We start from the raw sequence: 26,201 nt of genomic DNA, 5'->3' as shown, positions 1-26,201 counted from the left end.
GGCAGGGAAGCAGCTCTGGTGCACAAAACCTTGGGCAAGCCTCAGCTGCCAGGGTGGTGTGGGATCTCAGCACCTCAGGACTGAGGTGCCACCGAGACCACCCTTGGGGGGCTCGGGAGTCCTGGAATGTTCCAGAAGTGTCTGGTGGCTGGACTTTGATCCTACACAGGAGACGACACCTGTATGAGGACAGGAGGGTTTCACCGGGGTGAATGGTGAAGGGATTGGTTAATTAGAGGGTGAGACACAGGGTTTAGGATTTCTGTACAGGGGGGTTTAGAGAAGTAAGATGGAGGAATTGGGGCGTGTCCTGTCCTTCTTCTTCTTCTTCTTCTCCTCCATCTTCTGTGGTGATGGTGGCACTTTGGGATTGGTCATTACTGAAAGTGCACCGGACAATAAGAATAAAAAGGATTGGGGAAAAATGATAAATATTGTACATGTAACTTTGGGTATAAAGATAGGTGACTGTCCGGAGGGCAGGGAGTGTGCTCATGGCTGGCTGCTGAGCAGAGCTCTGTCGGGCTGAAAGAAAATCTTTTAGATAAACAATTAATAAACATAAAAACCGAAAGAAAACTGAAGCCTCTTCTTGTCCTTTGATACGCGGGCTGCCCCAAGGCCACTCCGGGCCCTTCCAGGCCCTTCAAACAGCCGAAAACCGGACAGGTGGAACCCAGAGCAGGCATGAAATGCTGCACTTCTGTGTCCAGGCTGGTTCAGAAATCCCTGTGTGTGTGGGGAGAATTAACAAATCTCTGTTTATGTGAAAAATTAACACATTCTGGAGCCCAATCTCCAGTGCTTAGACTGGAGCAGCCTCATTGGATGAACTGGGCTTGGTCCAGCTTCTGGTGCTCCTCAGTGGCGGAAGATCTCAGCGCAAATATCCTGTTGATTATTGTTTTCTAAAACAAATTTTCTGGTGCTTTGCTCCTGTTTATCCAAGAATTCAGTGCTCTATTTATGTCCTCTTTTCTTTTGTAAAGACAAACTTTTCACAGCTTTCTCTAATTCATGGAATTGTTTCATTTGTGTTCCAGGGATCACCCTGAGCATTCAGACCATAACCAGGTAACTAATTATTGATTTCCACTAATCAACCCTCCAGATTATAGAGGCCAAAGACAACACTGTAAAATAGAATATTTTATCTCCAACACTTAGCCAGACTCAAATGAACTAAAATATTTTCCTCAGAGAACCAATGGGCTGATGATTTCACAGTTAATGCAGTGAAATGTAATTAAATCAAAGGAAGTTCTTGTTTTCGTTCCCACATTTTTCACTAATAATGCCAATAAATACATTAATTTGTTATCATCCTCATTCAGTGAATTGTCACATCCTTTCATTAGGTCAAACCCAAGATACTGCACTGAAAAGAACAGATCTGTCAAAATATGACATTTCAGTTTTGTTGATCTTCTGAGAAATATTTATCTGGTAAACATTGATGAACGTTCTGTCTATTTTAATCATCATTCTCAGCTATCTTGGACAAATATTTCAGTGACTGCTGTGGCTGAAATGCAGATAAAACCCCCAAATAATTTCTGTGAGGGTGTTCATGACCCAATCACTCAGGGCTTGGGACCTTCCCATTGAGCTTTTTTCAGTCCCATGACAGAAATCACTCAAAGCTGAAGGTCTGGATCAGATAATTCCCAAATTCTACTCGTGTTTTATTACATAAAATGTGAGAGGTTCTCGGAATATTTCAATTTTAGACATTAGGGCTAATTTCTCTCAGAGTCCACTAATAAAATGATGTTAGAAACAGTTGTAACAACAGAATATTTGATACTGAGAATTGCCTGGAGGCTTGGAAATGATTCAGTGGAGGGAGGCATTTCCCAAAAGAAAAGAAGCTTTTTTTCCCCCAACAGAATGTAAAGGTCAGCCCATTTCAGAAATATTTTAGTTATTAGTGGAGATGCTTAAAAGCTTGAAGGAAAAATGTGAATGTGTCATTCCCAGTTTAGAGTTGCCCTCCAGCTCATTTAATGTTACGATGGTCTCGCTTTCATGGTATTGTACAGAAGATTTGAAGATAGAAATGTCACAACCAAAGGAATTCATTATCTCTGTCCTTAAATTTGGGTGGAATTCTGTGCATTTTTCCATCCTGACTGGGGATTATTTGAATGCTGCTTCATCTGGTGATAGTTCAGCAAAGCTGAGACCAAGCACAGCTTTTGGGAAAACCAATTTATACCCCAAGTTGGTTTTTTTTACCCCAAGATTAAAACCAATTTAAAAAATCTATTCAAACCAGTTCAGCACCAGTTTTTACAACTCCTGCTGCAGTGTCGTGATGTTCAAAGTCGTTGTTTTCCCAGAATTTGTAAGAAATGCAGCAAGGCACTAATTCCACCAGCCTGATCCTGCTTTTTTCCACAGCTGCTGCTCCACAACTCCTTTTCCTCTGGAGGCTTTGGAAATGATGCAGTTCTGGAGGCTGAATTAAAAACCCTCCCGGGAACACAGACATTTTATCTGGGAGTCAAAGGAGAGGATGGGGAGGAACAAAAGTCAGAGGCAGGTTCTTGAGTTCATTGAGCTGTGCTTAAGAAGAATTAATTTCTTGAGAAATAATACCTGAAAAGCAATGCAAACAAACAACTTATTGATAAAAAAAAAACCACTTTACCTGTGATGAGAATTATATCTGCTCCAGTGAACCTGAGCAGGTTCCTTTGTCATTAATGCCTCCTGACTAATTTAGTTGCTAATACCCGCTAATTCCATTTTTATCAGCTGGGAAGAAAAACCAAACCCCGGCATGAAAACGCTGCCTGTAGCCAAATAATCTCTCTGGTGACACATTTGAAACAGGTGACACCAAACTCCAGGCTTGGTGGAGATTAAAAGGAAGTGGGGAAATTCTCTGAGAGTCACAAAAGGTCTCAGCGCTTAACAGCACTCAGGGAGACAAAAATTTTGGGTTCTGACATAGATAAAGGACAGGGGGTGATGTGTCAGGGCCTTCCAATCCTCACAGCCAAGAATTCCTTCCCAAAATCCCATTTATTCTCCTTCCCAATACCCTGAATTTCCTGTTTATCCCTGCCCTCACAGCCAATAATTCCTTCCTGAAATCCCATTTATCCCTGGTCCTCATAGCCAAGAATTCCTTCCCAAAATCTCATTTATCCTCCTTCCCAATATCCCCTTTATGCCGGCCCTCACAGCTAAGAATTCCTTCCCAATATCCTATTTATGCCTGCCCTTACAGCCAGAAATTCCTTCCTGAAATCCCATTTATCCCCGCCCTCATAGCCAAGAATTCCATCCCAAAATCCCATTTATCCCTGCTCCTCATAGCCAAGAATTCCATCCCAAAATCCCATTTATCCCTGCTCCTCATAGCCAAGAATTCCATCCCAAAATCCCATTTATCCCTGCTCCTCACAGCCAAGAATTCCATCCCAAAATCCCATTTATCCCTGCTCCTCATAGCCAAGAATTCCATCCCAATATCCCATTTATCCTCCTTCCCAATGTCCTATCTATCCCTTCCCTCTAGCAATTTGAAACCATCCCCCTTGTCCCCTTCACGCCCTTGTAAAAGGTTTCTCTCCATCTTAGAGTTTTTTCCCTGTTATAATAATTCTGTTATTTTGGGATTTTAACCCTCATCTAATTCATTCTTGGAGGTGAAAGGGAAATCTTTACCCACACGAACACCTGAAATTGAAGAATTGCCTTCACTGCCTTTCCAAACCCTCTGCAGAGCGAGAACTTTTACATCAGCTCTGCTTCTCCAGGTGGAGCACACAAACCATGGAATTTTGTCTTGGAAAGGGATGACCAGACCACAGAGATCTCCTCATTTAACAGATTTTTAAAATGATCACTAATGCTCTTTTCAACCCAAATCATTCTGATTCTTCCATCAAATAAAAAAAAAAAAAAAAAGATGTGGGGAAGAGCTCAGGCCTTTCCTGACTTTCTCACATCCAGACAAATTGGGATAGGTGGGATCTTGGGAAGGAATTCCTGGCTGGGAGGGTTGGGGGGTGTCGGATCTCAGGATCTCAGTCCTGAGGTGCCGAGTCACCGAGACCACCCTTGGGGGGCTCGGGAGTCCTGGAATGTTCCAGAAGTGTCTGGTGGCTGGACTTTGATCCTACACGGGAGACGACACCTGTATGAGGACAGGAGGGTTTCACCGGGGTGAATGGTGAAGGGATTGGTTAATTAGAGGGTGAGACACAGGGTTTAGGATTTCTGTACAGGGGGGTTTAGAGAAGTAAGATGGAGGAATTGGGGCGTGTCCTGTCCTTCTTCTTCTTCTTCTTCTCCTCCATCTTCTGTGGTGATGGTGGCACTTTGGGATTGGTTATTACTAAAAGTGCACCGGACAATAAGAATAAATGGTATTGGGGAAAAATGATAAATATTGTACACGTAACCATGGGTATAAAGATAGGTGACTGTCCGGAGGGCAGCACAGTGTGCTCATGGCTGGCTGCTGAGCAGAGCTCTGTCGGGCTGAAAGAAAATCTTTTAGATAAACAATTAATAAACATAAAAACCGAAAGAAGAACTGAAGCCTCTTCTCGTTCTTCGATACGCGGGCTGCCCCAAGGCCACCCCGGGCCTTTCCAGGCCCCTCAAACAGCCGAGATAACCAGACAGGGGGGAACTGGGATGGAATTCCCAAAGAAGCTGTGGCTGCCCCAGTGCCCAGGGCCAGCCTGGATTGGGATTGGAGCACCTGGGATAGTGGGAAGTGTCCCTGCTACAGCAAGAATGGGACAAAATGATCATTAATGCTCTTTTCAACCCAAACCATTCTGATTCAACCATCAGATTTAAAAGATGTGGCGAAGAGCTCAGGCCTTTCCTGACTTCCACACACCCAGATCCACCACAGTTCATCTCCTGGAAAATAAATTTATCAGCAGTCAAAGCTGGCAGCTCTGTTTACAGCCTGCAATTCCTCCAGGCCCCATAAATGTGGAAAGAATTCAGTGTTAATATCTGTCTGTGCAAGGAGAGCAGCAGCACATCAGCTCCGAGTGTTGCTGTATGAAGGTAATTATTGACACAAGTCTTCAGCTGGGTCTTAATGTATTTATGAATAATTCTTTTACAAGCACTGTTGCTCTCCCATTATTGTGATTTTATTCTTTGTTCAGCTGGTAGATGATAACCTTGGAGAAGATACTTGTAATAATAAACTTTGGCTGTTGTTTTGTAATTTGGAATACATATTTAAAACATCAATTATTAAGCCTAGCATTCATCAGCATTGATTTTTCCAGGAAATAGAATTTGCCTCATCTGCCAGCACAGGAATAAAAGAGGACTGAACATTTTTTTAGACAGTTCTCAGCAATTTATTATTATATTATTACATTTCCTTCATCCCTTCTAATCAGAAATGAAAGTGTACAGAGGTTGTTAACAGCCAAGTAGTGAAGGTTACAATAATTTCTTTGGAAGTTCAACTTGGAATAAATGGATTTAGGCTCAGATAAACACTCAACACGAGCTAAATGAAGTCTTTTTGAGCTAAATTTAGTCTTTTTGAGCTAGATTAAGTCTTTTTGCTGCTGCTACCAGAGCCAAGGAAGCAAATATCACAGAGTAAACTTCCCACAGTCAATAAACCATAAGTAACCTGTCAAATGTAAGTAAAAGGGGGGGGAAATTGGGATCTACAAACTGGAGCAACGAGGCAGGAGAGTGAGAAAATTAATGCCAACACCTCCCAGAAATTACCAGTTGTTGGATTTCTGGTCTGTTTGGGGGGCCTGGAAAGGCCCGGAGTGGCCTTGGGGCAGCCCGCGTATCGAAGGACGAGAAGAGGCTTCAGTTCTTCTTTCGGTTTTTATGTTTATTAATTGTTTATCTAAAAGATTTTCTTTCAGCCCGACAGAGCTCTGCTCAGCAGCCAGCCATGAGAACACTGTGCTGCCCTCCGGGGCAGCCAAGTATCTTTATACCCATTGTTACGTGTACAATATTTATCATTTTTCCCCAATACCATTTATTCTTATAACTCGGTGCACTTTCAGTAATAACCAATCCAAAAGTGCCACCATGGCCAAAGAAGATGGAGGAGAAGAAGAAGAAGAAGAAGAAGAAGAAGGACAGGACACGCCCCAATTCCTCCATCTTACTTCTCTAAACCCCCCTGTACAGAAATCCTAAACCCTGTGTCTCACCCTCTAATTAACCAATCCCTTCACCATTCACCCCGGTGAAACCCTCCTATCCTCATATAGGTGTCGTCTCCTGTGTAGGAGCCACCAGACACTTCTGGAACATTCCAGGACTCCCGAGCCCCCCAAGGTGGTCTCGGTGGCTCAGCACCTCAGGACTGAGATCTTGAGATCCGACAACCAGTGGCTTCAGCTGAGTCTCTCACAAGTAAATGTCAGCTGAGCCAGAGGCAGCAAACACCTCTGGAACCTGAATATTGGAATTACTTTGGAGGGAAATCCCTCCAGCGCAGGGAGAAAGGTGCCAGACCTGGAAATGGAGTCAGGAATTAATGAGCCACAGCTGAGGAGAGGCAAAGCCAGCCCTGGGTTAAATCACTGCCATTTGGGGCAACATTTCATTTTCAATTGGGAAATTTCAGTTGGATTTTGCCCGATTTTCAATTTGGGCAAGGTTTAATTTAACTTCTCTGCCAACACGAAAAGATCCTCACCAGGAACCCTTTTGAATTCCTATCTTGTTAAGGCAAGCTAGGATCCACAAAAAGCATTTCCCCTATTTCATCTGCTCGTTAGAAAGCTTTTCTTACTCTTTAAAAATGCATTTCTGTATTTTCATGTGCATCATCCATCTTTTCTCCCAAAAGAGAAAAGTTTTTTTCCCAAAAAGTTTTTTTCCCAAAAAATGTGTTTTCCCCAGGAAAATTCATGCCATGAATGTTCCCAAACCCAGTGAGAGCTGAGCCAAGACATGGTTGAGACAATGAAGGTGTAGCCAGAAAATCACAGAGTGCAGGAACTGTTTGTTCACCATGGAAATTCCTCTCAGCCCTACTCAAACCCTTCTGTTTAATTCCCTTTTTCTTTTTCTTTTCCAGGTTTTGTCCATTTTGCTGGATGAATCCAAAAGGGAAGGGGTCAAACATCACTTCCTGTGCTCACTCTGGTCTTGGCTTTCAGGTAGGATTGGCTGGGTGTGTGCAAAGAGAAAATTGGGATTTTTCCACTGTCACAAAAGTCTGGGATTGAGTTTTTTCCACTTAAAGACTGTTTGAATTAGGAGTTGAGTGGCAGAAATGCCTTTAAAATTATCCTAAACAAATAATAAAGACCTGTTTTAATCCCACATCTACACCAGGGTGAGTTAGAAGCCCAGTTTAATGTTAATTCCTACATTATTGTGCCTTTAATTATTATGGCCCAGCATCATTCCCACAATAATCAATCAAAATTGGAAATACAACACAAATTAATCTGCTACAGTGGCTTTTCCCCTTGTATTTCAGAGTTTATATAACACAACTTTCATAATACCTTCAAGGAAATATTAAAAAAAAAAAAAAATAGCAAGCAAGAAATAGATGTCTTGGTCTTTCATCTAAATTTAATGAGAAAAAGAGTTGCAATGAAATTAGAGATGTGCTGAACTATCCATAGGAGATTCCAGGCCATTATTAGCCTGCTCACCCTGCTACTTATCTCCAAATGCACACACCAGCAGCAGAAAGGATTTAGGTTACATTTTAGTAATCCAAATCTTGTAGGTGCTGGGGTTTAGTGAAACTGGAGCGCTCGTTACTATAATTTTGCCACAAAAAAAAAATAAGTATTTAGTGAAGTGAGAGGTCTGGCTTTAATGCACAAAAGGAAGGAGTTTGGGGCTGTGGCAGTGGGGTTGGAGTGTCAGTCTGGATTGCCAGCCCTAAAGCTGAATTTCCTTGGCTTGGGGGATTTGTCAAGTATTTAAGAGTGTTGAAATGTAAACTTTCTTCTTGATGATGTTCAAACCTCTGTAAAACAGCCTTTAAAAAAGGATAAAATACAGGAGGAAGAAGCAAAATCAGCAAGGCTGGGGTGGCTGTGGTGAGGAATAAATCCTTGTTTTGTATGGCCAGAGTGGGAATGGACACCTGAGTTCCTCCTGACCATGGATGAGGAGGAGCTGGGATCTCCCAGGAGAATTTTTGCCTCTCTCTGCCTCAATTTGCTGGACCAGCAAGTGGAGAAGCCTCTTTATCTGCTGGTAAAACTGCAATTTCACTGAAATGCAGCCTTATGAATAATATGGTAATATGGCCCTGGGTGTCTGGATCTAATTGATCAAAAGTAATAACTGTGATGGAAAAATTAATTGGAAAAATCATTATCAGAGGTATAAAACCTAGATCTATTTCTCTATTAATCTAAAGCCTCTATTTCTCAGTAATTCAGCTGATTCTCACCACAATCCCTCCATTACTGGTGCTGTGTGGAAGGAGGAAGCATCACTGTGCAGAACACAAATGTGTTATAAAAATAACATTTTGTGGTGTGTGGAAATGTTGAGGATTGGGTTTAAATCTGCAAAATTCAACAAATTCTGGACAGCAGCACATTTTAACATTGAGTCAGTTCCTCCATTATCTGTGTCTCCTTGGCAGTTTCCACCTGCTCAAAAACAGTCAAAATTCCACTTATGGGAGCTGCTCAGCCAGTGATTAACCAAGATTACCACAGGGGTCTCCCAATGGATAAAAATCAGGGTCCTGTCAGACACAGAGCTGCGTTTCTGATGGCAAATCCATGACTTGGAGCTGTCCCAGGTGCTGCTCTGCTGTGGTGTGTTAAGTTTGTTAGTTTGCTCCCCCCATTTTCTGTATTACTTCCTGCTGCTACCCTGCCAGTTAGGTTGCTATGGAAATGAAACTGCTCCTCCCTTGGTTTCTCTTATAAAGTGAAAGTTGTTTCCTCCTTGGGGTCAGTCAATCACTCTTTTTCTCCTCCCAGGTTTCGAGAATTTTCCTTTCTCTGGGAGGTATGGTTGGCTGTAGCCCCGGAGCCCCTCCTATGATTTATAACAGTTGGTTACTTTAGTATATCAGTTATGTTTCGTACCTCCAAATATGTATTTCTATTGGATAGCCGGGTTTCCCTGCCTTCTTCCCCCCTTTTCCCTTAAAACCCTCTCCTGCCCCCTGTTCGGGGCCATTTGCTGGGTGTTTCCCTTCCTTGTTGGTTCTTCTGTAATAAACCGACAGTTTACCCCCAGCAAGTGGTCGCCTCCTGATTCGTCTCTCACCGCGCTGCTCCGAGCTATCACCCAGCTCAGCCCGAGGCCAAAGCCGCCAAGGGGGGCTGTTTTCTGATGCGCAGGGGCCCTGGCCTTCGCCCCTCACCAGAGAGCCGGATTCCAGAGCCGTTCACGCCCCCGCGCACTGCTCTCCCTGCTCCATCTCTCTGCTCGCTGGGCTGGGCTGTGGAGGCAGAGTTCATCCTTGGTGGAACGAATTACTTTCACTGAATATGAAATGGGTGACATCCCTTCATTCATCTCCATCTAAATCCAGGTGAATATGAAATTAAAAGGGTTATGTTACCTGGAAAATAAACCCTCCATTGTCTCTACATTTCTGACCCTGCCAGGCAATGTCTGGAGCATGAGGGAATGTGAGAAATAATCACTGGGGGCAGGGATTGTTACAGAAAAGGGGAAAAAGCCCAAGGGTTTAAAATCAGCTCTCTGGGGAGGTTTGGAATGGGTTCCTGCATGGTGGGGATGCTCAGAGGCTTTAGAGCTGTAGGCAAAATTCTCACCAACCCATCAGGTCCTGGCTGCTGGAAATTGCTGTGGTCTTTAATACTTGTCATTCTGGAAAGTTCATTATAATTAAGGCTTTGTCTAATTAAGCCAAACACTCAGTTTGTCCCGTATTCAGCTGGTTTTAAACCCAAAGTTTTGCTTGGAAGCTCCTGGTGGTATCTGAATATTTCTGCTCCTGTCTCTGCCTATATTTATCTGATCCTCTGGTAAATCCTTCAGGGCTGAATCTCCTGAATCCATTATCCAGGCTGCACTCGTGGAATCCAATTCAATAATTCAATACTACTCCAAAAGAAAAAAAAATTAAATCTATTTTTAGAAGCTCAGTTCCTCATTCAGATTTTTCTGTACAACCAACTGCAGCTGGGGATCATTTTTCATATTTCCCTATCAGTGTTTTATCAGCTTTTTCAGTTTGGGATGTTAATTGAACTGAATTAATTCTTACCAACACACTGTGAGGAAAATGTTACACCCAGAGCTTTATAAATGGTACCTCTCTAATTATTGACATTTTAATGGCTTTACATTCTAGATACAATATTTAACCTCTGACCCAAAAAGTGGGGATTGATGTGGCACAAGAAGAGAGAATTTCATGATACAGCAGCAAAACCAGACTGATACTTTGTTAGAAGTGTTTGCACATGAAATGTGCTGTGAAAGTTAATTTTATTACTAAATTGGTATACAAAGCTGAATCCCCAAAAGGGAGCTCAGCTGTCAATTCTTCAAGCACAATGCTACAACTAAAAATAAAAAATCCAATGTTCACATGAAATTTCTTGGCTTGAAGCGTGCAGAGCAGATTGTGCAGCTCCTCTTGCTCCTGAATACTAATTTTACATGTAAACATTTCCTTGTTCTGGAAATATTCTTCGTTTGCCTCTCACAAGCCCTGCAAAACTGGAAAATAGGAAATTATTTCCCTTACAAAGGGAGGCTGGAAATGGAATAGATGTGAAACCACAGATGAAAGGGTCTCAGAAGGAAATTGTGTGTGCAGGGATTCCTGCTCCCATTGCTGTGCTCCCTGCTGCCACTCAAAGTCCTGCAGAAAGCAAATTCGGAGTGAATTGGGCCCAAGGGGTGAAATATTAGAAGTACATCTGTATTTTACATTGATTTAAACATAAAAATTCCTGTGCAATTAGTGAGATTTAACAAGGGGAGGGGAGGAAGATCAGGCTTCAGCTAAGGCTGGTCTCTTCTACCAACAGGTAACAGGATGAAAATTAATTTCTATCTGAGATTTGGGGGACAGCAAAAATAGATTTTTTTTATTAATTTAATACCTCTAGCAGAGTGTCCTTCCCATAGAAAAAACCAACAATTTTCTCTTGGAATAATTCCCAAGGGCAGGCTGGACAACCTGCTCTAGTGGGAGATGTCCCTGCCCATGGCAAGGGGTGAAAAATAAGATTCCATTTGGCACCCTGCACCTACAAACTGAGTTTGCTTCAGTCCCCTGTTCCTAATTTAGGTTTTCCTGCTGTATCACATTCTGGGGCACCCCTGGGCCATAAAAGCCTTGTTTTCCTGTCACGGGAGTGCTGTGATTCCCAGCCAGGTGTGCATACACTCCCTGCATTATTTATCCTTCCAGGAGCATGGAAATCCCTGTAGCTGCTTCAGGCTGAGACCTGACTGAGATTGGCACAGAAAGAGTTTTTGTTGCTCTGTTTTTTCCCTCTGCAAATGATCCCATCTTCCTGCAGACATTCCTTTATTAATTCAGCTGTGCCCCAAAGTCACCTCCTCTACTCTGCTGCTTGGGTTCTTCCACCACAGAAAGTGGTGGGGGATCATTCCAAATCATTAATGGAGGTTGGAAAGGGGATAGAAGAGACTAGAAAGTGGTGGAGGTAAGGAGTTAAATAAGAAATTGTTTTAACTACAGGTTTTGGAGAGGAGGGAATGAAAGACTTTTATATTTCCAACTTGAACGTGTTGTGGGTTTGTAATTTGTGGTTGGTTTGGAGTGGCTGCAGTTGTGTAAAAGCCATCCTGGAGGGGTGGTCAGGACAGTAAATGTGTGTTAGATCCCAACCAGGGGGTCAGGGCTGTGTGCTTGATGACCTTGGGGGTTTTTTCCAGCCTTCATTATTCTGTCGTTGCCTCATCCCCCTCCTGCCCTGCCCTTCAACACCCACCTGGTACACGCAAATTTGGGTTTTCAGGTGGGATTTTGGGGCTTGAAAGGTGCAGGAGTGTCCGGTTTTCGGCTGTTTGAAGGGCCTGGAAAGGCCCGGAGTGGCCTTGGGGCAGCCCGCGTATCAAAGGACAAGAAGAGGCTTCAGTTCTTCTTTCTGTCTTTATGTTTATTAATTGTTTATCTAAAAGATTTTCTTTCGGCCCGACAGAGCTCTGCTCAGCAGCCAGCCATGAGCACACTGTGCTGCCCTCCGGGCAGTCACCTATCTTTATACCCATGGTTATGTGTACAATATTTATCATTTTTCCCCAATACCATTTATTCTTATTGCCCGGTGCACTTCTAGTAATGACCAATCCCAAAGTGCCACCATCACCACAGAAGATGGAGGAGAAGAAGAAGAAGAAGAAGGACAGGACACGCCCCAATTCCTCCATCTTACTTCTCTAACCCCCCTGTACAGAAATCCTAAACCCTGTGTCTCACCCTCTAATTAACTGATCCCTTCACCATTCACCCCGGTGAAACCCTCCTGTCCTCATACAGGTGTCGTCTCCTGTGTAGGATCAAAGTCCAGCCACCAGGCACTTCTGGAACATTCCAGGACTCCCGAGCCCCCCAAGGGTGGTCTCGGTGGCTCGGCACCTCAGGACTGAGGTGCTGAGATCCCACACAGGAGGACTTTGCTGAGCGCACAGCCATTTTTTAGACAAACTGAAGAGTCTCTTCTCCAGCTTTGACAAGAATAACTCAGCTCCACAAATGTTTGGGTTTTCCATCTGACCCCAAAGTCAGGGGAATCCTTTTTGTGGGAGCAGAACTGAATATCCCAACCCCATCCCAGCAGCAGAGTGTTCCTCCCTGGTGCTTTCAGCCCTTCTCTGACAGCTCATCAGGCACCACGAGCTGAGCCTCTGAGCATTTTAAAGGGAGCATTTTCATAGGAGGAGCAGCCTCTTTGCATGGTGCCATTAGGAGATGACATTTCCAAAAGAGAGTCAAAGACTTATTAAAATTTGATGTGAGCTTCAGGAGCCTCCCTAAAGTGAATCATCCCCCTTTCCAGCCAGGCTTTGTGCTGACTCCCCCCACTCCTCTGAATTGTGGGAGCTTTATGAATTCCCGATTAGAGAATGTCAGGAATTCAAGGACCAGCTCACCACGGAGCACAATTTGGATGGGAACATTAAAAATTCCTGCCTGGAAATGTTGTGGCCCACCAGTGGGAGCAGAGCTGCTGCTTGCTGGTGGAGGGGAAAGCAATTAGAGGAGAGGCTGCTGCTCAGAGCTCCTGCTCCTGGTTGTTGCAGGTTGCAAACACGCTGAGAGCTGTTTATTTGAGCAGAGACTTACTAAAGGGAGTGATATTCATACATTTGGGTCAGTGACAATTTTATGTAGAGCTGTGAAGTGCTGCTGTTTTTTTTTTTTGGTTTTTTTTTTTTTTGCCTCCCTGGAAACATGGGCTGTAGCAAAAACAAATTGCTGCAAACAGAAGCAGCTGCCAGAGAGGTCAGAGAGTAATTTCTGTGGCCAGATATGATCAACTGGTGTTGAGAAAGAGGTGGATAAGGAAGGAAATTGTGCAGTGCCTTTGTTTCCAGAAGAGGAGCTGATTAAGATGTCAGCCTGTTCTGCCTCCATCTTCATTTATTCAATTGTCAGCTTCTATCTGTCCCATGGGATCTCCCTGTAGTGAATCTTCTCTACAGAGGGAGATTTCTGGAGCTGGGTTTGATATTTCAGACTCAGCTTCCCATTGAAATTGTACTAATTTCAGGGCCTTAAAGATGGGGATGAAAAGCAGCACATTTGATCTCAGCTTTTGTCATTCACCACACAGGATTTTTTTGGCCAAAGCTTTGAGATCAATCCTTTGGTTTCACATTCCATCAGTGTCCTGTAAAATGCATCTCTCAGATTCCAAGTGACTTTGGCTTCCCTTCAGGCTGACCCAGGACCCTGAATGGAAGAAGTTTTGGTTGTCACTGGAGCCTTTCCTCCTTCTCCAGGCCAACCTGGAGCCACTCTTGGTGGTGTGAGGTCATTGGTTGGACTTGCTGATCCCAAAGGTCTTTTCCAGCCTGGTTCATTCTGTGATTCATTCTGTGATTGTTTTTCCAGTGATTCTCCCAGCCCACTGTGCCCTAAATCAGCCTGGCTGTGTTCTCCTGTGCATCCTGTGACCATTTTCTGTGCACAGATCAGAAACGCCTTATCAGACAACTATCAAACACCAAATCTTTGATTCCTGCTGCACTACAGGTGTCAACAGCACTTGGCCTGAAGGGGAGACCCTTTAGCTTCCTTTTAGCTGATCTGATTGTTCCTCCCCAGGTGAGATCACAACCAGAGCATGTAAAACCTACTGAAACCAGCACCTGGATCTGGGAAAAGGCGCAAAAGCTCCTTGAGGTGATTGAAGAGTCTTCAGTTTGCAAACACCTTTATTGCCCCCCACACAGGCCTCATCCAGGCCCACCCTCTGGGAACAAAAACCCCAAATTTGTGTTCCCTGTCCCCGTGGGACCTGGCTGGTGGCAGAGCTGCAGCAGAGCCTCTCAGAGCCACAGCAGCGCGTGCTCAAAGTCACAGCATCCTTGAGCTCTCAGTGCCTCCCTGCTATTATTGCTGCTGTTATTAGACTTTGTAATGCACTCAGCTCCCAAGTGCTCCCTGCCATTGCTGAGATTACACAATCCTTCAAGGAATTTTAAAGACAGCTGTTTTGTGCGTGCTCCAAAGGAGCAGGGAGGGGGAGAAGCTGCTTTCTGCACTGCCAGGCAGTGTTGCTGTGCAGGACTGAAGTGCAGGTGGTGGAGAAAAGACCTACAAGGTCTCCAGTGTAGGAAGGGAGGGGCAGCTCTTCCCAGAAAACCTCTCCTGCATGGCACAGCTTTGAGAGAGGTGCAATGAGGTTTTTCTTTGGCTCAGTAACCAGGGTGGAGAGCCCAGAGCCATAAAAATGTGGCCAGGAAGGTCTCAAAAGCTCAAGAGGTCCATGGTGGTCCCATCTCACCACAGAGCCACACACAGAACTTACAGAAGGAGAGAATCCTGAAGGCTGGAAAAGAACAAGATCATCAAATCCAACCATTCCTTGATAAATAAACATCATTAGTGGAGGTTGGAAATGGAATGGAATGGAATGGAATGAAATGGAATGGAATGGAATGGAATGGAATGGAATGGAATGGAATGGAATGGAGTAGAGTAAGAATGGAATGGAATGGAATGGAATGGAATGGAATGGAATGGAATGGAATAGAATAGAATAGAATAGAATAGAATAGAATAGAATAGAATAGAATAGAATAGAATAGAATGTGGTAGAGGAAAGGAATTAAGTAAGAAATGGTTTTAGCTGCAGGTTTTGGAGAGGAGGGAATGAAAGGCTTTTATATTTGCAAAGCTCCTTTGCATTTTAGAAATGTGCTGTAACCTGAATTGTGCAACAGGATGTAGCATTGATAGTACTGTTAACATATTTTGATTGATTTTTATTCCTAGGGACAGGGAGTTTATAACATCTGAATGTTCCCCGTCTGTCTCAAGCAGTACTTCCCTAATTTCTTCCAGAAGTATTCTTTGAGGTCAAGTCTGGGCTTGGACATCCTGGGATACTTTTCCTGCATTTGCTTGTGGAAGAGATTTAACAGAACAACGCCCAAAATTTCTGTGTATTCATGAAGTCAGAAGATTCAGAATTATTTTCACAGCTGAAATATTCCAAGAGTTCATGTGAGCAGAAAAAACCCCAAACAAACCCCATAACAGAAACATTAAAATTTTATAGCAGGAGGAAAAAATTCCACCTTGACAGAAATTTATTGGGCAGTGGGATGGTTATGGAAAGGAAGTGAGATCTGGTTTGGGAAACTAAAAATCAGTGATTACTACAGTAAATTGTAGTAGTAATTTACCAGGAATTAAAATGGTAAAATGAGATCTGGTAAAATGAGATCTGGTAAAAGGGTAAAGTGAGATCTGGTTTGGGAAACTTAGAACTGAACCGACTAATCAGGGATTACTACAGTAAATTATTATAGTAATTTACCAGGAATTAAAAGGGTAAAATAAAATTTAATAGAATGTAAGAGTTTCACCCTTTTCATGGTTCAGGGAAAGGAGGATTCCCAAAGTTCTGCAGGGAAGCTGCAGAACCTCATGGAACTGAGGTGAGGGTGGAGAAAGGATGTGACAAGAGGTGACAGCCAGAGGGAAAACACCAGAATTGTGGCTCACTATGACAAGAGGTGACAGCCAGGGGTAGAACACAGGAATTTAAATTGGAATCATTCTAGGAATTACTTTTTTCATCATGAGCGTGGTCAGACATGAGATGATGCTGTGGGCTCACCCCTTATGAGGGGTTAAGGAAATCCAGAGGGGCTGGAACACGTTGGTTTGGCAGTGCCAGTGGAATAAGTGAAATTGTTTTATTGGGCCTGAAGTCTGAAGGCAGAGAGAGAAAGGAACCAAACCCATCCCTCTGGCTCGCTGCCAAACAACCTGAATGCTGCCAGAGCAGGATAATAACACCAATTGGCTCATTGTCTTTTCTCAAAAGCCATCTCCATTCATTCTGCTCCCTAATTGTTCTCCCAGCCAGCTCCCACTGCTGTGTTTGGGCTGCACAGCTGAATTCTGTGCTGCTCCTGCTTGGAATCTCAGCCTGGAGCACCTGGGGGTCAGAGCAGCCCTGGAAAAGCACAGCAGCAGGGGATGGTTTTGTAAGCAGGGCTTTGCAATGAGGAAAGCTGTGACGGTGTTCACAGGGGTCTTAGGATGAGGGAAGAGATGAGGATCTGACTCCATGTTTCAGAAGGCTGATTTATTATTTTATGATATATATTACATTAAAACTATACTAAAAGAATAGAAGAAAGGATTTCATCAGAAGGCTGTCTAAGAATAGAATAGCAAAGAATGATAACAAAGGTTTGTGGCTCAGCTCTCTGTCTGAGCCAGCTGACTGTGATTGGCCATTATTACAAACATCCAACATGGGCCAATCCCAGATGCACCTGTTGCATTCCACAGCAGCAGATAATCAATGTTTACATTTTGTTTCTGAGGCCTCTCAGCTTCTCAGGAGGAAAAATCCTAAGCAAAGGATTTTTCATAAAAGATGTCTGTGACAGAAACCTGCAGCAAATTATGAGAGGGAAGGCACCAAGCCATGATTGGAGGTGAGGTTCAAACAGGGGTGATCCAAGCAGCATCCTGGAGCACAGGGTGGGCATGAGGAACTGGACAAAATTCCTCTTTTCCCTCCCAAAAGTTGCCTTGGAGCTGCTGCTGCTGCTTCAGAGGATGCTCCAACCCTCAGATCATCATCTTTTGCCTGAATCACAATTCATGGGAACAGCAAAATGTGTGGTGAGGGGATTCTGATGAGACCCCTCTCACTTTTGAAGATGGAGTATTAATTTTTGCAGCCTGAGATTCAATTTCACTTCTTGTGCTTCGCAAGAATCGATAGTTATTCTTTAGATGTTGAGTAGAAAATAATTGTCTGGGTGTTGTTGGGAATGGCTGGATATACGAAATGATCAGCAATGACCCCTGGAGAGTCGGTTCAGGAAGGTTTGAATCACCCACTTTGAATGCAGAGATAAACAGGTTTTACCTTACATCTTAAATATTTACAGTAAAGACCAAACCATCCCTAATGCCTTCACCTAACAGGTTTTGACTCAGTGAAATTAAAGCTGGCAGTGAAATCAGAGTTATGTGGTTGCTTAAACCCCACCAAACCCACTATTAAATGTTACTGGACCAAAATGGATGTCTTGGACCAGAATGGATCTTTTGGTCAAATTTGGCAAATTTGGCACATAGATAAATTAATCTGAATCTGCCGCTTTTCTCAGAATTTTGTGGTGCTTGACTCTTCCTGCATTGCTCCCCTCCAGTCTGCAAACAGCCATTAATAAATTTGGGATATGGAATGACTCAGTTCATTATTAAAGGATACTGAACCTCAGAGACTGCAGATAATTACTTTTGCATACTATTAAAAGTGTTCGTAAAAATTGACATTATTTTAAGGCTCAACGAGAGGTACATGACTAAAATAGCATTAAAATTTTATTTTTTTTCCCCCTCTCTGCAAATCCAATGACATTTAAAATATGACATTTGGAAGGCAGAACCTCTAATATCCAATAATGCCAGCGTGTGTGGCCGTATTTCTTTGCTGGCTGCAGACAAATGCTTGTCAATGTCACCTTCAGCACCTGCCATCACTTATTAGCAGCTCTGAAATCCTGCTTGGGAAACTTTGGGAGCATTTTATAGCCACCAGGAAAGTCAATTAATTAGGCTGCGCCGCCACACGAGCGCTGCAATTATTTCGCCTTTCCCTTTGATTTTCTGTTGACCAGAAATTTCCAGGCAAATCTTGGAGGCCAATTAAGAAGTTGGAGGATTGCACACAAGTGCAGATCCCGTTCCTGTGGACTTTGGGCTCGGGATTTGCTCTGTGTGACTTTGATTTGTTCGTCTGCTTTGGTTTTTGCTCTCGTTGCTGCCATCTGCATTGCTCTTCAAGGAAATCCCTTCTTTTGAGAGCTCTTCCTTTCAAATTTAGCACACAAAGTTGGAGATACAAGAAGCAGTTTAGGAGTGAGGGATTCAGAATCAAACCTTGCTGAGTTCTCAGTATAAAATTGCTTCTCCTAAATATCCAGCTGTAAAAATCTGGGTTTTACTGTGTTTAGCCTTTTTTACCTTCTTTCATCAGATATCTGCAATCATGGACTGAGTGCATGTGGCACTTTCTGATGTGGTTCAGTGGGCAGGGTCATATTTGGTCAAAGGCTGGACTTGATGATCTTGGAGGTCTTTTCCCACCTTAACAATTCCAAGATTCTCTAATCAAACCCCAGACTAAAGTCTAAATTTCCAGTTAGCACTTAGTCAGGGTCCCATTCAACAAAAATGCATCCCACGACACAGGTTATTCAAACAACATTCATTTTCACATTTTCATTTCACCTTATTATCATTATTATTTTGGCATCCTTTAGGAGTTCCAGAAATGGAACTTCTAAAGGATGCCAAAATAATAATGATAATAATAAAATATTAAAATACAAATAAATTTTAAAATAATATTTTAAAATAATATTTAAAATAATTTTTTAATACCCACAGGAAAGGCTGTGCAGATATTGCTGTATGGCAGGAAAGTGTTTCAACCTCTTGGAATTTTTGTTTTCACCAATCTGTCCGACAGAGTTAAGTGCAAATGGTTCAGAGAGGGAATTCTTAAGAGACGAGTGAAAGATAAAAATTTCTGGGCTTGGATTTCTACCAAATAGCAAATGAATTTGAGGACTGGATAAAATGGGGCAGGGAACTGGTCTCCATCTGCACTGTCTGACCCAAATTAGAGCAGAAATCAGTGGGCTGTCAGGAATGAATCACACTGGAGGTGCCTAATAATAAACTGAGTCCTGACAGGCACAGGGGGAGAGGGTTTTGATGCCTTTTTTTCTGGGGCTCCCTAAAACCAGAGGGCAGACAGAGTGAAGGCAGTACAAAGAAGTTCTGGTTATTGAAGGCCCTTCAGGTACAGCCAGGGCAGACCCAGCCCCTCAGGGCCTACACCCAAACTGCCCCACGGCTAACAGGTTTCACACTTTTATCACTTTGGGCCATTTGCACTTTGGGGGTTCATCCTCCAATTCCAGCTTCAGGTAATGAAGGCATTGAGCCCCAGTTTGCTGCCCCAACTCCCTTTTGTTTCCATCTCTGGGCCTGGGGCAGTGAGGTGTCCTTGATTGCCAGGCCTGGAGAGGAATTGTTGTGTCTGCCCCAAATGGGGCAGCAGCAGCTGGCCCTGGGTGTGGAGCTCAGAGTTACACACTAAAGAACTGCAGGGTTACAGAGAGATGGAAATAGGAAAGCTCAAATCCTACAGCATCAGCTTCAGATGTGAAATGCTAAAAGGATGCAGGAAAGGAGGGAGATCATTGCATGGAGACTGTTCTGAGGAGCTGAAATCAGCCTAAGGACAGGACTGGCATTCCTGGTAAAGGATTACCCAGATTTTAGACCTTGTGTGGCTGAATGCTGCTAACTTTTGATTTCACTTGCAGTCGTGTTCACTCTCCAGTCCAGGTTTTAAGGACATTCCAGGCAGTGTCCAGGCTGAACACACTTCCAAGCAGCCATGGCCTGCAGTGAGATCCGTCCAGGATCTCCAGGGACAAACTCCATGGAAGAAACACCACTGCTCCTGTGAGATGACAGCCTTCCCTCCATGGAGTTACCACATTTCCCCTCCTCCATGCCTGCTCCATCCCTCTGGATCCAGCAGCATCACATGCTCTGGCCTGCATTGCCAAATGTTCAATTACTGCTAAACCACCTCTGCCGCAGACAACTTTTATGAAAAATCCTTTGCTTAGGATTTTTCCTCCTGAGAAGCTGAAAAGCCTCAGGAACAAAATGCAAACAATGATTATCTGCTGCTGTGGAATGCAACAGGTGCATCTGGGATTGGTCTCATGTTGGATGTTTGTAATTAATGGCCAATCACAGTCAGCTGGCTCGGACAGAGAACCAAGCCACAAACCTTTATCATTCCTTCCTACACTATTCTTAGCCTTCTGATGAAATCCTTTCTTCTATTCTTTCAGTATAGTTTTAATGTAATATATGTCATAAAATAATAAATCAGCCTTCTGAAACATGGAGTCAGATCCTCATCTCTTCCCTCATCCTGGGACCCCTGTGAACACCATCACACACCTCTCTAAAGGCTTGGATTATTTAAAATTCCCCTCAGATGGGGTCCTATTCCCAAGCCCTGTATCCCCTGCCTCACAAATCCAACAGGAGCAGCCTGCTGCAAAGCTCCCAGGCAGCAATTCCTCCTCACCAGGAGCAGACAGGCTGGATTATTTCAGTGCTGTTGTCAATAGGTGGCAATAATCTCCTTCCCTGCAGCTCCTTCAGAAATGTTTACACTTTTCCACCACCCCGCTTGGAAATGTTCTCTCAGAGTCTCCAGTTATTTATATCTGCAAAGTTCTGCTTTTCCCCCATTATAATTTTTCATGTCACCACAGGGCAGCGACGGGGGAGGCCTGGCATGACATTGCTTTATTAGAGCCGACACCTCGCCTGGCATCCAAGGAGTTCTCATCTGCTGCACTTGCAGCCAGCAGCCATTAGCATTCCACCTCTGTCCTGCCATCAGCTAATGTGCTCCCAAATATTTGCAGAAAATCAGATTTATAAAGTGGTCACAGAGCTCCAAGGAAGGGAGTTCACAGAATTCACAGAATCACCGGGTTGGAAGAGATCGTCAAGATCATCGAGTCCAACTCAGCCCTAACACCTCAACTGAACCCTGGCACCCAGAGCCACATCCAGGCTTTGTTAAACACACCCAGGGATGGGACTGCACCACCTCCCAGGGCAGACAATTCCAGGATTTTATCACCCTTTCTATGAAAAACTTATTCCTAAAATGTGACGCTCCAAGTTCATGGAGGAGTTCAGAGCATGGAGGAGTCACAGCAGCATCACCAGGGACACCCAGGATTTGCTTTCCTGTTGCTGTTCCCCCCTCTGCTCCTGATTTATCTAGGATGAAACTCAAACCTTTACAAACACCTGGTTTTCTGTTCCCCCCTCTGCTCCTGATTTATCCAGGATCAATCCCCAGCTTTCACAAACACGTGTTTTCCTCCTGCTTTATCAGAAAGGGGTGATGACATTCAGGCTCCTTTCAAATTTGTCACCTTTGAAGTTCATGGAGTGAAAACACATCTTTGGATTTGCTGAATGTGTTGAAACCCCCTCACACCAAACAGGAGGCTGGAAATCATTCAGGCAAATCTCAGAATGAACCAGGGTGGCCACTGCCAAGTGCTTTTTGCACTGGTTAATCTGCTTTTCCTCAGGCTGGGTTTTTTAATCTCTTAAAAGATGAGAACACGATTTTCCTGCCATTTTTGTCCTGTTTCATCTTGACAGCTGTGGCTGTGCAATATTAGCAGTTACTCATGAAACACTTCCCTACGCAGGGTTTGGGAGCATTTTAATGTCACATTCACATCACACTCACAAAGGTTCAGCTGCTAAAGTTGGTACACAACAGTCACTGATATTTTCCTGAAGTTTTTTTTGATGTGAAGAGCCAGGATGTTGCTCACACACCACAGGAATTAATATTTATATTATAGAATTATAGAATCATTAAAATTGGAAAAATCCTCTGAGATCATCAAGAGTTGAGACCATAAATATATAAATAATATAAATATAGAGAATAAAGTTACCTTGAGATTTGGGATCCTGAAATTTGGGAATGGGGACCAAGGCCAAGGTACCACTAATAAATGCACATCATATTGTTTGTGGTTCTCATGTTTTTATTAATTTTACTTGATTCCCACCCCAGCCCCTCACAGGGAGGAATTCCTTCCTCACATCCAACCTCATTACCTCCAGTTCAGCTCATTCATCATTATCAATCATCTTTCTAACTTCCAATCTGAACAATTTTATTTTCCCACCACAGGTCCTGCTGGAGGTGACCTGGAGCAGATGTCCCCAGTCAACCCATGGGCTCACAGTTAATATCTTAACAAAGCAAATCCAGGGCCTCCATCCCTGAGCAGCTGGAGATGGTTGGAGGAGGGAAAGCCCTCAGGGGGAAGCAGCTGCTGGGGTTTATAAAGCAGGAGCAGAGGTTGGGGTTTCCTTATCCCAAAGGAGAGAAAGTGCTTCCTGCTAGGAATGAGGAATCCAACTGCTCATCTTCTCTTCTCCAGCCCTTCCAACTGCAGGAACCAGGGAGAGCAATCTTCTGTCCACTGTCCCAGAGGTAAGGCTCGTCCCAAGGATGCTCTTAGGCTGTATACAGCTTGTGTTGGAAAACATTAGAGGCTATAAGAAAAATTTACTTCTTTTCCCTTTATTTAAGGGGGTGTAAACAACTCAGAGAAGTTGGGGCTTTTGTTGTTTGGATGTTAGCTGTTGCAAATCTTTGACTTCTTAAAGCTCTTGGTTTTATGATGTGTGTCTGTTGGAGAACTGATGTTATGAATCTGACACATAAATTGTCTTCCAAGTGTTTTTATTCAGGCTTTGAAAGATTTAATCCACCCTCTTTTTTTAATTTTCTTTTCTTGTTTAATTCATTCTTTTCTCTTGTTGGGCCTGCCAATATTTAATTCTCAGAGTCCTAAATAATTTCAGGGTGCAACTTTTGCCTCTAAGTTAACAAGAGCATAACAAGAATGAGGCAGGCATAGGCAATGAGCAATCACCAGACAAGGCAGAGGCTGCATTTGGTTCCTAAAGAATTTTTTTCCAGCAACAAAATGCTCATTTCATTCTTGCCAAGGCCCCAAAACTCTGCTGCTTAGAGGTGCACAGCTCTCAAGGCTCTGGGTTCATCCTTTCCTCTCCTCCTTTTGACTCTGGCTGCAGGAGCAGCAGATGAAGTTCCAATTATCCCGCTCAAATCAAACATTCCTGGCAGGGACAAAGGAAAGAGGCTCAAAATGGGAAGAGCTGGGTAGAATAAAATAAATAAAATAAAATTCCCTGCCCCAAAAGCAGGGAATTCACCCTCTTGGTGCTCCAGCAGCTGCAGCTCTCCAAGCAATCCCAAGGAGATTGTTTATCCCAGTGCTTCTTTGGGAGGTGCCTCAGTTCTGAAGAGAAATTCATGATTATTCAAGTGGGCTGGTTTGTGTTATTGATATCGAAATATCTTCCTAAATTAGTCAGACCTATTTACATGTTCTAGCCAAAAAAACCAAATCTATAGGACAGACGTCACTTGTAGAACTACACTCAAGCTAACCAGAAGCTTCATAATTTGTTTCTTTTCCTCTGGAGGCATTCATGTAGCTTTCTTTATATTTTTCTTCTTGGTGAAAGAGAATTTTAAAACCACCCAATTTCACCAACTAATCAAAAATGTAGGGTTTTTCTTTGCTTTCAGCTGTTAAAGGAAAATATTGACTCAACAAAATTGCCTTGTTTATTAGGAATAGATGGCCTTCAGTAGAACAATTAATTAAATTAAAATAATTTTATTGATTTAATGAATTTAATTAATTCTCCTAAAAAATTCTAGCCCCTCAGTGGGAGAGGGCAATACCAGGAGCTGGGAGATGGGTGGATGGAAGAATTCCTGGGAGCTCAGGGAATGAGCAGTGAGAGCTGCAAGCCCTGGGATCCAGCAAGGAGCAGGAATCCACACTTTGGTAGGCACTGCCTTTCCCATCACCCCTCTTCATTGCAAATCAAACTGGAATCTTTGGAGGTTTATATTTTAATTTATATTTATATTTAAATGCTTCATTCAGGCAGGTTTTTTCTTTCCCCGCCCACTATTACCTGTGGTTTAAAGAGAATGTGCATTTTGATCAATGGAAACTGCAGGCCTTAAACCAACAGATCAAATGTAGGAACTTCTTGAGCATTAGCAGAGCATTGTTCCATGTAACTTCAATTTAAATATTGATTGTGCAGCTGTTGGAGCACCAAAACCCATAAAACCTGGATATATGGTGAGTGCATCCACCACTAAGGGAACTGGAAAGTAGAGCTTTAAAAAAACCTATAAAAAAATCAATTATTACACTGATTTAATCCTCATATCTAGCAAAATATTCTGCACCAGGGAGTGCCAGCCCTGTGCTGAAGTGTTCTGACAAACAAGTGTGATGCTACTGAGGGTGCTTTTGGTGTGTAACCGAGTTTATTTCCCATCTCCAAATGTCTTTGCCAAGATGTGCTGCAGGGGAGGGCTCGGTGGAGCTGAAATAATGCCCACCACGAGGAGCTGCAGCGAGAGAACCGGGGGCAAAAACATCCCACCTTCCCTGGGGGCTTGGGATGCAATTTCTGGCTCTCGTGTCTCGGAAAGAAATCCCTGCTGTGTGAAACCAGGAGGGGTCATCCCTTTTCTTCCAGGCCAGCAGCTCCCAGTGCCTGAATCATCTCCTGGGCAGTGCAAGTTCCCTTGGACTGCTGTTTATCCCTTTGGGATTTCACCTTCTGGGCACTGGAGCAGGGTAGAACTCTGTTAATTTCCCTTAATTGGCTCGTTAAATTGAGAGTGGATCCCAGGTCTGTGCAGGTCTTGGTGTCTCCATCCTTTAATTATATTTACTTACCCCAGGTGAATCCATAAAGATGATCCCAGCGTCTTTACAAGCCTGGATTTTGGAGTCTGCCAAGGCCAGCTGCAATCTTTGGGTCTTTATTATTCCACAGCCACATCTGGGTGGACAGAGCAGACTCTCTGTACATGTTTCACTTCGTGTTTTACAAGGTGCAGCCAATTATTCACTGCAGGAACCACCGGCACTCGCTGCAGAGGAGAAAATGAAATATAGGCCTTGCAACCCACCTGGCACTGCTCATTCCCTGTGCCTTGGACACGTTTTTATTGGGAATAGACAGCTCTAACCACACTGTTTGGGTGTTTTAAACCACGAGTTAGGATTAATGTCTATAATAAAGAAATAAATAGGAATACCTTGATGCAGGGACGCCTTCCACAGTCTCACTCCAAGCTTTATCCAATTTCTCCTGAATATTTTCAGGGATGGGACAGCCACAGCTTCTCCCTGCTCCCAGGGAAGAGAGCAGGTTGGACAATGAAGAGAAGGAACAGCAGATCCTACAAAATAATTAATAATGCAAGGAACTCTATCAGCTGCTCCTGCTGATGCCTTTGGATGGGAGCATGGAATTTAATGGGAAGGGAATATGGAAGGAGCTGCAAGAATTATCCCACACAAGGTGCAATTAACACCTGGGAGCTTTGCACTGCTGAATAACTTTAAAACCAAGCGCTCAGAAGGATAAAAAGGGGATTATATGATATTCATGGTGATAATGAAAAGATCAGGATTTATTAGTGAAAATCACAATGCAGAGGAGAAATCATCCTGGTTTTGGGATTTACACTGCCAGGATCACCAAAGAGCTGACAGCAGCAGGTAGGAGCTGCCCCGAGGGCAGGGTGTTCACCATTTATTTTAAAAAGGTTTTTTACACCCTTTTTGAAAGTTGTTATTCCTACACGTGTTACCACGGCCCCAGGTAGGGCCTGAGATTGAGAATTTTTAAATCCCTGGCAGCTTTTAAGAGCAAAGAGTTGTTCTGGGCACAGGTTTGGAAGTGTTTACAGCACTGCCAAGGCTTTTTGAAGGCTTTTAAATGTGCAGTAAATTCGAGGGGCAACCTTTTAAGGATGGAAAAATGCATCTTTGGGGAGGTTTGGGTTTTTCTACAAAAGTTA

The 26,201-nt window shown here is 43.5% G+C and overlaps 1 long non-coding RNA gene across 2 annotated transcripts in view; it reads left to right on the top strand.

Annotated features, from left to right (window-relative positions):
* The window catches only part of LOC141730071 (uncharacterized), a 37,805-nt gene extending 15,050 nt beyond the window's left edge, over positions 1-22,755 (top strand). Inside the window, exons 2-5 of one of the 2 annotated variants that reach the window (XR_012581530.1) lie at positions 1,044-1,074; positions 7,055-7,136; positions 8,072-9,502; positions 22,455-22,755. This is a non-coding gene — a long non-coding RNA (uncharacterized LOC141730071). The remainder of the gene's footprint in view (positions 1-1,043; positions 1,075-7,054; positions 7,137-8,071; positions 9,503-22,454) is intronic. The other variant, XR_012581531.1, reaches the window with a different exon arrangement.
* The last annotated feature ends 3,446 nt before the right edge of the window (positions 22,756-26,201 follow it).

Source organism: Zonotrichia albicollis, chromosome 9, assembly GCF_047830755.1.
Source record: "Zonotrichia albicollis isolate bZonAlb1 chromosome 9, bZonAlb1.hap1, whole genome shotgun sequence".
NCBI classification, from domain to species: domain Eukaryota; kingdom Metazoa; phylum Chordata; class Aves; order Passeriformes; family Passerellidae; genus Zonotrichia; species Zonotrichia albicollis.
This window is presented reverse-complemented; position numbering and strand designations above follow the sequence as displayed.